The sequence below is a fragment of the Pongo pygmaeus genome, chromosome 11 (assembly GCF_028885625.2).
Source record: "Pongo pygmaeus isolate AG05252 chromosome 11, NHGRI_mPonPyg2-v2.0_pri, whole genome shotgun sequence".
In the NCBI taxonomy this organism is placed as follows: Eukaryota; Metazoa; Chordata; class Mammalia; order Primates; family Hominidae; genus Pongo; species Pongo pygmaeus.
The window spans coordinates 32,286,718-32,300,014 of NC_072384.2; the positions used below are offsets into that span (position 1 = coordinate 32,286,718).

The 13,297-nt window shown below is 39.6% G+C and overlaps 1 protein-coding gene across 9 annotated transcripts in view; it reads right to left on the reverse strand.

Moving 5' to 3' along the window:
* Window positions 1-13,297, reverse strand: part of NCKAP5 (NCK associated protein 5) — a 996,626-nt gene that overhangs the window by 324,652 nt on the left and 658,677 nt on the right. The gene's annotated exons all lie outside the window — the stretch shown is intronic.

The following is a 13,297-nucleotide window of genomic DNA, read 5'->3' on the forward strand; positions in this document are numbered from 1 at the left end:
TGAACTCTTTCATGGTAAGACAACACTTGATAAAATCAAAGGCCTTCTTTGTAATCAGAGAATATGGATTGGACTTTGAAGACCTGGACTTATTCAATAATGAAAGCAGTGTTGGAAAATATGGCTCCAAGCGACATTAGAAGCTGATTATTCCAACATGTAAATGACTGTGGGCTTTTTCACATGCCTTCCCTCCAACCCCAACCCAAAATCTAGCCCTCTGTTTTGATTAATGACACTCTAGGGACTGATCCAATTATTACAACAAATTGTTCTTTTTGACCCCTCTATTCAGATATTCAATTGAGACTAACTTCATTTTTGACAGAAATAGAAAAGAACAGAAAACAAGAAGCCACTCAAGAAGTTATTCTCCCCAACTCACACTGATAACTGATAGGGTTCATTCAATTGAAGGCTGAATCAAATTAAATTTTGTTTTTAGAAAATATTTTAACGTGTTTACTTGCTGATTAATCAAATGCCAACTTAATAATGAAATTAACCATGAAATTATTCAATATTCCTTAATACTCTTCTAGTCAGGTGAGAGGCTGCAAGAAGTGACCGCCACATTCCCTTTGATTCCCCCATACCATGAAGTTTGTCAAGAGCTGCTGCTGAAACTTGCAAATTGCTTTTCCTTGTGTTTCACTGTATTTGACTCCCAGTCTTCTCACTTTGAGAAATTGTGTCGATTTAAGAAAGGGTCCCACCATGACTGAACTTCATTTAATGACAGGAAGAAAGAGGCTGCAGTTAAATTAGAAAGAGGCAGGGGGAATAGGGTCCCTGAAGCATCCTTCCTTCACCCTAGGCTTCCCCCCTAGGAAACCTGACACAACACAGCCCCATGTAGAGAACAATGCTCATCTTCTAGAGCCAATGGCAACAAAGAGGACCAGCATACTTCCCATATTGGCTGGAAAAGAAGGAATACTTGCAATAAAATACTAGCTCCCTCATATTGGATGCCTATGTAGTAGGGTTAAATATCAACGCATACTTCACTTAGGATGTTCAAGACAAACAAAATTCATTTATTTGTATATAACCAAACTAGTCTGTTCCTTGAACCTCCACAATATGACTAGCATTAATTCTTGTTCTAAACCATAGTTTAAATCCTAACCCTAGTCTCTTATGATGGATTTCTAAAATTTTTAAATGTTTTAATTTTAAAAATCCAAAACAGGTGTCCATCAACATACAACTATCCTATGCATTTCCTACAGTGGAATATATACCAGCAATCAAAAGGAATAACTGATGTATGCAGCAACATTGAAGAATCTCACAAACTATGCTAAGTTAAAGAAGCCACACACAAAAGACAAAATACTGTATGATTTCATTTATACAAAATTCTAGTAGAGGCAAAATTAATCTATGGTGGAAAATTTAAGAATAGCAATTGCCTTGGGTGGTGGCAGGGATTGACTGGTAAGGATATAAAGGAACTTACTGGGATAAGAGTAATGTTCTGTAACTCTATAGGGATTTGGACTGCACAGGGTATATGCATTTGTTGGAATTCAGCCAATGTTACATTTAAGATTTATGTATTTCATTGTATGTAAATTTTATCAAAAAAAGAGAACTGTAAACACATATGGAACTCCAGTTATTGATATATATGTACACCTTGGGAATATGCCTTTGACTTACTTTTTTTTTTTTTTTTTGAGACAGGGTCTCACTCTGTCACCCAGGCTGGAAGGTTGCAGTGGTGCAATCTTGACTCACTGCAACCTTTGCTTCCCAGGTTCAAGTGATTTTCCAGCCTCAGCCTCCAGATAACTGGAACTACAGGCATGAGCCATCAATGCCTGGCTAAATTTTGTATTTTTCGGAGAGACAGGGTTTTGCCATGTTTCCCAGACTGGCCTGGAACTCCTGAGCTTCATGTTTCAGCCTCCCAAAGTGCTGGGATTACAGTAGACTTACTTTGAAATGCATCAAAAATATTTCATTTCAATTATTTAAAAATGCATACATTGAGGTTCCATGAGAATAAGGAACTCATTCAAGATGATACTCCCAGTAATAGTAGAGCTGGTATTGGAACTGTTTGACTCCAAACTTGTAATCTTTTTCTACTGTGCCACATCAGCATTCACTCAAATATTTAAACCACCCTGGCATTTACTTGGCTGGGTATCAACATTTTCTGCTATACTGTTACCACGTGGTAACATCTGGATTGATGGGTTCTCGTTACTTGCAAATGCTGTACAGTTAAGCCCTCTGTATCTGTGAGTTCTGCATCTGTGGATTTGACCAATTGTAGACTGAAAATATTCAGGAAAAAAAAACTGCACAAAGTTCCAAAAAGCAAACCTTGAATTTGCCATGCACTGAGTACTGCATTGAATCCACATGAATGAAGTGTAGGCGTCGTATTAGGTATTAAAAGTAATCTTGAGATGATTCAAAGTATACAGGATGATGTGTGTAGATTATATGAAAATATGGTATTATGCCATTTTATATAAGAAAGCTGAGCATCCCCAGATTCTGGTATCTGAGGAGGGGTCCTGGAATCGATCCCCCATGGAAACTGAGGGATGACTGTATTTGCATTAGTCAATCTTTTCTCCCAATTAGATCAAAATTCTTCTAGATCCAGGCTTTATGCACAGTGATACAGTAGTCTTCTTAGCCATGGGGGATATGTTCCAAGATCCCCCCAGTGAATGCCTAAAACCCTGGATACTACAAAGCCGCCCTATATATACTTTCCTTTTCCTATACATGCATGTCTACGATAAAGTTTAATGTACAAATTAGGCACAGTAAGAGATCAACAATAATAACTAATAATCAAATAGAATAATTATGACAACACACTGTCATAAAAGTTATGCAAATGTGGTCTCTCCCTCTCTCTCAAAATATCTTACTGTATGGTCCTCATCAATTTTTAACTGGTTGAACTTCAGGTAACTAAAACTGTAGAAAGTGAAACCTCGGAAAAGGGGAAACTACTGTGCATTATAACAACTGTTATTTACCTGTTGAAGCATTTAAGACCAGCTATTCATAGAGATATACGTCCTGCCCACTGGGTACTCTCCATTCCACCCAAATGCCACAGAAAACACAGAGCCAAGCCTTGACCTGTCCTTTCCCTAAGGAAACCCTCCCTTCATGTTTTCTTAACACTCTGAGCTCTCCTCTTGAGGTCACTGACTCCTCCTTGTTGTTTATGCTATCCATAAGAACTATGCAAAGCTTAGTTACTGGGTAGATATTTGATAAATTCTTTGTGGAGTGAATGATTGAACCTAATAGATTTTTTACACTTGTTCATTCCCTGCATCTTTACATTTTCACTTCCCATAGACCTATGTATACATGTGACTAGTCAAAGAGAAGTAGTTACAGTGAGAAATGCCAGCAAGACTGAAGGGGCTATGTCTTCACATGCAGCTAAGATGCAAGTCCCCTGGTCAGACGTAAAACAAACCAGATATCTAACTGTTCTTTTTGTTACGTTGAATGTCCATATGCTTCAACTCAGCTAATTAGCTATGGTGTTTAGAACATTACCTCAATGAGGAAAGGTTCTAGATTCAATCCCTAACTTACCACTGTCAGGCTCCTGGCAGACTAATCTCTGCCAAGACAGCCCACTGCTCTCCTACCTGGGAAAGAGAGGATAGGACAATTACCTTAATGAAGAACATATTTTGCATTGCCTCCCATATAATTTGCTTTTAAGTTTCTGTTTCTCATTCTAGTTCCATTGCCTTCCTCAACAAACTATCCTACCTTCCCATTTTAATTGCAACGCAAAGCTTCCCTCAGGTTTGTGAGTCTAAAGGAAAGCTAATTTTTAATTCCAAGAGCAAACTGTTCATGTGGAAAATGTTGGTTTAGAACTGGGTTCCGCCCAACTGCACCACTTGTTTTCTTAGAAATGAGAATTTACTCCCCTAGAAGCTAGCACATCTAAGCACGTAAGCAGGAACAATCCCCAGGTTGGTTGTGACTTGGATGCTCTTAACCCAATCTCTGCTTATCCTCGCTGCAATAGTTAGGAACAGTAAATCTACAGCGAACATAACTGAAAACTGCACTGAAACAGAAACTTACTCTGGATAAATGTTGGAGGACTGGAGTTTCTTACTTCTTTCCTAGATGATATACATTTTTAATTCAGCACAAATTTTGCAAGAATAACACCACTGCACAGAAACTACAGCACTCTAATTCACTCATGAGGATGCAAGAGCATTCATAAACAGATCGAAAGATGCTAGTCCAATTTGAATTACTGCATCATATTCACTCCAGGGCCATCTCTATGTGAAGAGAAAGTGACATAAATTTTCTCCGAGGCAGGCTTGCACTGATCCTGCACGGGGATCTCACTGCATGAAGAGAGGCCGATTGGGAGAGGGCAGGGAAGCAGAGATGGGCATTCAGAGAAGTCCCATTTTGCACATGGAGTAGAAGGAACTCCCCTGAATGTTAGCAAACAAATCTCAAGTGTTTTTGCTCAACAGTGGCAGAATACAAAACTGCATTTATGGATTCATGTGTTTGCAGAGTTCACATTCATCCACAAAGAGAGGGGGAGGGAGAAAGAATATCTCACATGTGCAAGTAAATGCCACAAAGGAGAAATACACCTTACTGGCTTTTACTTGCCTGGTTAACAGTTTGAAGTCAGGATTGACACTATATCCAGATAATGCACAACAGGTCTACAAAATGGGTTATTTCCCTAAATAGAGCTAGGTTTCAAATTAATGTAATAATTATAATTATTTATCAGGGGAACCAGCCTGCAATATTTCAATGTAGGTTCTTTTCTATTTTCCCTAAGTGTTGGCCGGTCTGAGAAATAAAGAGAAAGAGTACAAAGAGAGACCTTTTACAGCTGGGCCTCCGGGGGTGGCATCACATGTCGGCAGGTTCCGTGATGCCCACCTGAGCCGCAAAACCAGCAAGTTTTTATTAGGGATTTCAAAGGGGAGGGGTGTATGAATAGGGAGTGGGTCACAGAGATCACATGCTTCATAGGGCAATAAAAGATCACAAGGCAAGTGGCAGAGCAAGATCACAAGGCAAGGGCGAAATTAGAATTAATGATGAGGTTCCATGTCCCACTGGGGACGTATTGTCATTGATAAACCTCTTAACAGGAAACAGGGTTTGATAGCAGACAACCGGTATGGCTAGAATTCTCCAGGCTGGAATTTCCTAATCCTAGCAAGCCTGAGGGCACTGCAGGAGACCAGGGCATATTTCACCCCTTATCTTCAACCGCATAACAGAGACACTCCCAGAGCGGCCATTTTAGAGACTACCCCCGGGAATGCATTCCTTTCCCAAGGTTATTCCTTGCTGGGAAAAGAATTTAGCAATGTTTCTCCTATTCCCTTTCTGCGAGAAGAGAAATATGACTCTGCTCTGCCCAGCCCCGCAGGCAGTCAGACCTTATGGTTATCTCCCTTGTTCCCTGAAAATCGCTGTTATCCTGTTCTTTTTTAGGATGCCCAGATTTCATATTGTTCAAACACACGTTTTACAAACAATTTGTGCAGTTAACACAATCATCACAGGGTCCTGAGGCAACATACATCCTCAGCTTACGAAGATGATGGGATTAAGAGATTAAATACAGGCATAGGAAATTATAAGAGTATTGATTGGGGAAGTGATAAATGTCCATGCAATCTTCACAATTTATGTTCAGAGATTGCCATAAAGACAGGCATAAAAAATTATAAAAGTATTAATTTGGGGAACTGATAAATGTCCATGAAATCGTCACAATTTATGTTCTTCTGCCTCGGCTTTAGCTGGTCCCTCCTTCAGGGTCCCTGATCCCGCAACAATTATTAATGTAATTAATTCTATTAATACATAGTCAATAGTTAATATCATTTCCCATGTTCAGTCTCATGAGCTTATCTACTCAACTTCAGAACCTATCCTTGTCAAATGTGTCCTTAAAAAGGTCTTCAAAATAATAAAATTCCACAAATACATTCAGCATTAGGTCTGCTTTTTATTTTCTTGAGTAATCTGAAGCACAAACATTCTCTGATACTGCTCAATAAGGACTCTGAATTGCCAAGACAGCTACTTTAAAAATAAATCTATTATTTTGGAGATAGATCTTTACAGCTTAGTGTTCAAATCTTGGGAGACCTTGAAGACAACAGATGGCTGAATTTATTATTGGCCCCCATATTTATCTTTATTGGCCACTGTGTTTAGGAATAATGAAAATGCTTTAATTTATAGTGAGGATACACCTTAAATTCTAATTAGAGGCAGTTCTCTTCTAGAAAACGAATGTAATAACAACCTGGAGCCTCTTTTCCCCCATTTGATAAAGATTAGTATTTTACAATTTTACCTTGGTGAAAGAAAAATAAAATGTGGCCTGGACAATCAAAATTTCTTCTCTTGGCTGGGCATGGTGGCTCACACTAGTAATCCCAGCACTTTGGGAGGCTGAGGCAGGAGGTTCACTTGAGCTCAGGAGTTCAGGACCAGCCTGAGCAATATGATGAAATTCTATCTCTACAAAAAATAAAAAAAAATTATCTCGGTGTGGTGGCAAAGGCCTGTAGTCCCAGCTACTTGGGAGGCTGAGGTGGGAGGATTGCTTGGACTCAGGAGGTTGAGGTTGCAGTGAGCCGAGATTACACTACTGCACTCCAGCCTGGGTGACAGAGTGAGACTCTGTCTCAAACAAAAAGAAAAACAAGCAGAAACAAACAAACAAAAAAAGATTTCTTCTCTTAATATGCACCATGCTTTTAAAAGTTTGAATCTAATGTTAGGTATGCCAAATGCAGTTCACTTTGCATCTCACATAAGCTAATATTTCTCCACAGTTGTAACTGGCTCTTCATCAGATGGTTACAATCCCCAGAACACTTACCAAACAGGCCACATGCTGTCTGTCATGCTTCAAGATCTGTTCGGGAGTTTGACTCAGAGAAAATTAAGAATTGAATGACTTGACTGAACTTGATTCTCACTGGCAAACTCATTTTGAATCTGATTCCTGTTTTCTACATCTCACAGTTTTTATTTTTTATTTATTTATTTATTTTTTTTGCATGTTGACACATGTTTAGTCATTAAAGCTTGCAGAGGTCAAACTAACAGTCACACTGGATCTGAATAATGTCCAAAGCAGCACAGTAAGTAGCCCATGTTAATCTGTTGCTAATTTTTTTGATGGGGGTGTAAAAGAAAGGCAAGAAAATCTAATTGGCTGTATTTGGGATAAAATTATAGTGTTATATTTTCTGGACAAGAAGGTGCAACCGTGGCAAAGAGATGCTTTAAGAATCCACAGTACTGGCCCATCTAGCCACACAGATGCCAACAGCACATTCTTCACTGGGCCTGCTACTTAATTTGCATGCTTCTTGTGACACTTGTTCCATGATATTTCAGAGTAGCTTCTCTTAAAGAAGCAGATACTGTAAACCACAACACATCCAGAAAAGTCACGCTACCAAATCCTCTTTCAGCCTCAACTCTTGGGGCCACAATATGGTCAGTGTAACCTCAGGCCCTGTGCTCCCTAAGTGGCGTAGGTGGAGCTCAGTGGAGGCACTCTCACCACTATGCAACTTAGGACAGCTCACATTTCCTGAGCCTCAGTTACCTGTAAAATGAATCCATACCTCCAGTCCTACTTACTTCAGAGAGATGTTATGAGGATGCAATAAGACAAAATTTAAAAATGCTATATATGTTGATACTTGTTTTTATTATGGTTTTAAAGATCCAGGCTATCTGAATTGTAAACCTTTTGGTGCTGATGTGAGAAGGGTAGAAAATTGGCTTCTTAGAAGCACCATCCAATCAAGTTAACACTTTATGAAGGCCCCTACCTGCTTTGTCTCTTTTTGAGAAAGTTCAAGGGGTAAAGCACCTCTCTCCAAGTTTCAGCTAGTAATTGGTTTAGAGAATAATCTATTATACTAGTTGGGATAGGCTAGGTTATGCTGGAGTAACAACCCCAACCTCTCAGTGACTGACTTACTGAATTTCTTATTGACATAAAGTCTGGGCAACTTCGGGTCTGAGTAGCAGGGTAGTCACTTTTCTTCCATGGGTAGGGGGGTCTATGTCCTGGTTTCCCAGGACAGTTCAGCTCAACCTTACTGTCCCAACAAAATTATTAACAACACCCCTTTCAGTCCAAAAATCATCCTGGTTTGGATGATAAAGATTATAATCTTCCTATCAAGGGAATGACTCAAATATTTAGCCTGCCCCACTCTCTCAGTATGAAGTTTTCTCTATGGATAGGAAAAGATAAACTGAAGAATGTAGTATGGATTTTCACTGCCTCATTCGAGAGCTGTCACTTCAGTTTAAGGGCCACTGGCCAGGACTAGTCACATGGCCCAACTCACTGCCAGGGTAGCCGGTAAACTTAGTCTTCTGAGTGCCCAGCAAAGAGAAGAGAACCAGATATTGGTGCTAATATGCTGTCTTCTATGTGTGCATTGTGAGGACTGAAGATATATATGGGACTACTACTCAGTGACTGGCTGCCCAACCTCGCTAACTTTTCAATTGTTTCCAGGTGACTCAGGGCCGAAATTCAAGTAGGGCAAGTAAGTGTTGCTCTTGGTGGCCTTTTCCCATTGGGTGTTACCTTTTTCCTCCGTTGGTTGACTGAGCTGTCACTATTGAGGCTCTTCTCTCACCTCCCGGCTAGATATTGATTGTCACTCTCCTTTCCCTCATACCAAATTGATCGCCAGCCTACACAATTAGTTTCCCTGAGATCTCTGAATTGTCCACAAATGCATTCCCTCTGGTCCGGAAATCTTCAAACAGACACCTTCAAAGTCTGTTCTGCTTTGAAAAATACACTATCAAGCCTTCAGTAAGACAGTTAATAGACATGTTTTTGATGCACGCTATTTTATAGCAAACATCTATAAACATGGAAAAGCAGCCTGTACTTGCAAAAAACTTTATAACCTTCCAAGATTCACTGGCAAGGAAAATGGAAGAGGTGATTTCTGTCCTGGTTTCTTGGTGGTGTTGGTAAAAGGATACTTCTAATGTTTCACTACTTTTACCCAATATTTATTGTTTAAAATATGCAACTCAAGACACCTCAATAAGTAGCATGCTTGATCTTTAGGAACACTGGAGTACGAAAGTCTGTCTAGATATTTAATAGGTCAAACTAAAAACTGGGGGAAAAAAAGTCAATTTAAAAGGCTGCCTCTATGTTAGATTGAAAACAAAACAAAACAAAACAAAAATGAACCCTGAGAGAAATATAATTTACACTGGGGTCTCATGAATGTGGATTGTGCCAATCATCAAAATCATCTGGTATTCGGATAGAAATTTTTCTGCCAGCAGCTATGAGAAAAATGAGATTCCTTCTCTTCTCCCCTTGCCTATCCAAACATCATGCATGCTCCAGGTTCCAGCTTAAGTCCCATCTCCTGTATTCCTGATAACTGTGGCCTACTGGAGTGTCTCCTTAGTCCTGAAATATGTTTTCCCTGGAACATTTGCAGGAAGACACTGAGGACTCTTGTTAAAAGCCTAGATTCCTAGGTCTACTTGAGACCTAGTAAATCCAAATATCTGAGAGCAGAGGCCAGGAATCTGTGTTTTAAATAAGAATATTCGTGGACATGAACTATGAGAAACTCCATTCTGATGTCCTCCTAACTTACTCATAGACTACCCTGGCATGGTTATATACGAACAAAACGATTTCATGTATGGGTTTCTTAGTTCAACAACTATTCTATAAGCTCATTAGGGACTCTTATGCATATCTCAAGTTTTTTCCTACTATCCACATCATACAGTAGGTTAACTGTTTATCTAGTGTAGATGGAAATTCCCTAAATTATGGAGCTATATATGGATTTACCTCATTTGAGGCATATTAGATGCTGAAAAATAAAAGGAAAAGATGAATCTAATTTTACTTCCAATGGTGGAAAGCTTAAAAATAACACCTTATGTAATATGAATAATTGTTTCCTGATGTATTCATTCATTCATATATCCCCTCATCCATTTATCTGTTCCTCTATTTGATAATCATCTGTTGAATGCCTATGATATGCTATGTGTGGTAACAAGTAACTTGAATGAAGAAAAACTGCCAACTGTAGGAGACGGGCAGACCCACAATGACCTCGCAATGTATTAAGAGCCAGAAGAGGATTCCAGGGGCATGAAGAGAGTTGAGCATCAACAGAGGCTCTCTGGGCCGGGCGCAGTGGCTCAAGCCTGTAATCCTAGCACTTTGGGAGGCTGAGGTGGGTGGATCACAAGGTCAGGAGTTCGAGACTATCCTGGCCAACACGGTGAAACCCTGTCTCTACTAAAAATACAAAAAAATTAGCAGGGCGTGGTGGCGGGTGCCTGTAGTCCCAGCTACTCAGGAGGCTGAGGCAGGAGAATGGCATGAACCCAGGAGGCTGAGCTTGCAGTGAGCCGAGATGGTGCCACTGCACTCCAGCCTGGGGGACAGAGCCAGACTCTGTCTCAAAAAAAAAAAAAAAAAAAAAAAACAACAACAAACAGAGGCTCTCTGGAGATGCTGATGCTGATGTACTGAAGTTTTGAAAAATAAGTTGGACTTAGCTTGATGGAAAGGGAATTTTCAAACATAACTAATGATCTTATTCACAAATTTTAAATTGCTTATTATGATTTTCTTCATAAGAAATATGCTTTAGGTATGCATAAAATAGTCTCTCTCTACTGAAAGTAAGAGCGCTTCATTTTAGTTTGGTATACATGCTGGCATTTTAATTAAACACAAAGCATTATAGATCATTGTCAGCCCACCTACTTAAGGTTCTTCCAATGGAATTACATGCATTTAAAGTTATGTTCACTGCTACATACATCCTACATCTCAAACAACATCAACCAGGCCTCAAGATAATGCACCTCCAATGTGTACATATGCATATTTGCAGCCCCTGTCTCATTATAATCCATGTATTTGTGCATGTATTCCCAACATTTTTGGATGCTCAAGTTTCCTTTAGTGTTTGGAATATGTTCTTCTTGACCTTGGATGTCTATAAGGAAATAAAGAATAACCACATCAGAATATCTGTTGCTAAGAAAGAACTGATATGATAAAACCAATACCAATAACCACAACATTCCCCAACCACAAGACTGACATTAAACAATAGTCAAATGTCTTCAAGTATTTTTTATCATGGAATACAAGCTTTTATACAGCACTTTTATTGTACATTCCTGATGAATGAAAAGGATTTTGGAAATACACTAACTTTAGGCCAAAATAATGTCCATTTATTCTTAAATTGTCAATGGTGCAAAAAAGAAAAAAGCAAGGATACTTGAGGGGAAAGGGCAGAGAATCTATATACTGTAACTAATTTTTTAAAAAAATTATTTGTTATTTAAAAGCAATAGAAAAAGAAGCACAATTCTCAGATAATAGTATAAAATAAAAAATAAGGAAAATTAAGCATTGATAAACACCAAATTCCCAAGTGATAGGATTTTTAAGATATAAAGAATGAGGGATAATATACTACATTGATTAAGCTGCTAGAGAATACCATGACACTATGCACAGATACATACAACATTATTTTCTATCTTAAAGCTGTGCTGTGGGATTTTTAGATCCAGGATTTAAGTTTTTCCCCCCATCTCTCTACACAAACATGAGAAACTGTGCAGACCTTTGCTTTCTTTCCATCCACAAAATTTTACTGTAATATTGATAAAGACAATAGTACCTATGCTATACAGATGTTAAAAATCAAGTAATAAGCAAGATAACCTGATTCCAGTTATCACTGCCTCCCTCAAAACAAAGGACTGTGCTGAAAGAAGAGCAGATTTAATTGTAAAGTGCAAAGACTTGCTCCAGATTGGAAAAGAGAGGGAAAGGGCCTGTTCTGAAGCAACCAGTTAGAACATGGTCCCCTAGGACTTAATTATCTATATCTTGTTAGGCTATAATAGGGGCTCTAAAATGATATTGCAGGTTTTCTGCAACCAAGAAACTGATTAGTGAAGGTGAGTAAATCGAATGTCAATCTTCTTATGAGTGAACATGGACAGCAACCCCAGCCTTCAATAGAGAGCCTTCATTATCACACAGCAGTTAATAAGCGTGGCTATTTGAAGCACATCAATACAGAAGAGGGAGCTTGTATCCACATCAACTGGCAGTGTGTTTGGTGTTGCTCATTTCCTGATTTTCAGTTTGGACAGAAGGGATGATTATCATTCTGTGAACCACGTTGCTGATCTCCTTGCTTTGACACCATACTCTTCAGGGGAATTCAATATGTTCCTGATTATCTCAATTGCAAAGCCAATTAGAATATTTACAGATGCGGAGGCCCCTGAGCCCTCTTTTGCATGGCTATTGCTGGACCCCTTGCTTCCATTCTCTCTTGTCTCTTCTGGACCTCTGCTTTCATCCTGCCCTCTTCATAGCTGTTTTTATCTCTCCACCGGATCTTCTTTATCAGATGGCAAGCAAGTAAATTTATCCTAATGGATGCCACCTTTGTCTCCTTTCTCCCATTGCAATCTATTCCTCTTTTCTCCCTTCTCCCCACTACCTGTTATAAAAAGGAATTTATATGTTCTGCTTTCACATTTTTCCTCAACAAATTAACCTCAACAACTAACGTCAATCTGACTTTGCCCTGATCACTATACTTAGGGTGGTTTATTATTTTATTTTTTGGGACAGAGTCTTGCTCTGTCACCCAGGCTGGAGTGCAGTGGTGCTATCTCGGCTCACTGCAAGCTCCGCCTCCCAGGTTCCCGCCATTCTCCTGCCTCAGCCTCCCTAGCAGCTGGGACTACAGGTGCACGCCTCCATGCCCGGTTTCACTATGTTAGCCAGGATGGTCTTGATCTCCTGACCTCGTGATCTGCCCGCCTCGGCCTCCCAAAGTGCTGGGATTACAGGTGTGTCAGAGTGGTTTCTTATCATCAATGCACCTGAAGTCTTCCCCTTCAATGGCTTTTTCTGCATCTTTCTGGTTATGTATGTGCCTGCACTGGCCACCCTTTCCCTCCTGAAGTTTTGCTCTCCCTTGCCTCCATGACTGCCTTCTCCAGAGTCTTCTCCTTCCTATCTCAGTTCCTACTTCCCTCTTCCATCAACTACAGATGGCCACACCCATGTTTAGGATCTCAGTCTTCTGTTTGCCCTATCTGCTCATTCTGTCTCTCAAATCATTTACTGCCCCCTTTCCTTCAGATTTCCCAACCTAAATCTCCAAGCCTACACCTGGCTTTCCCATTA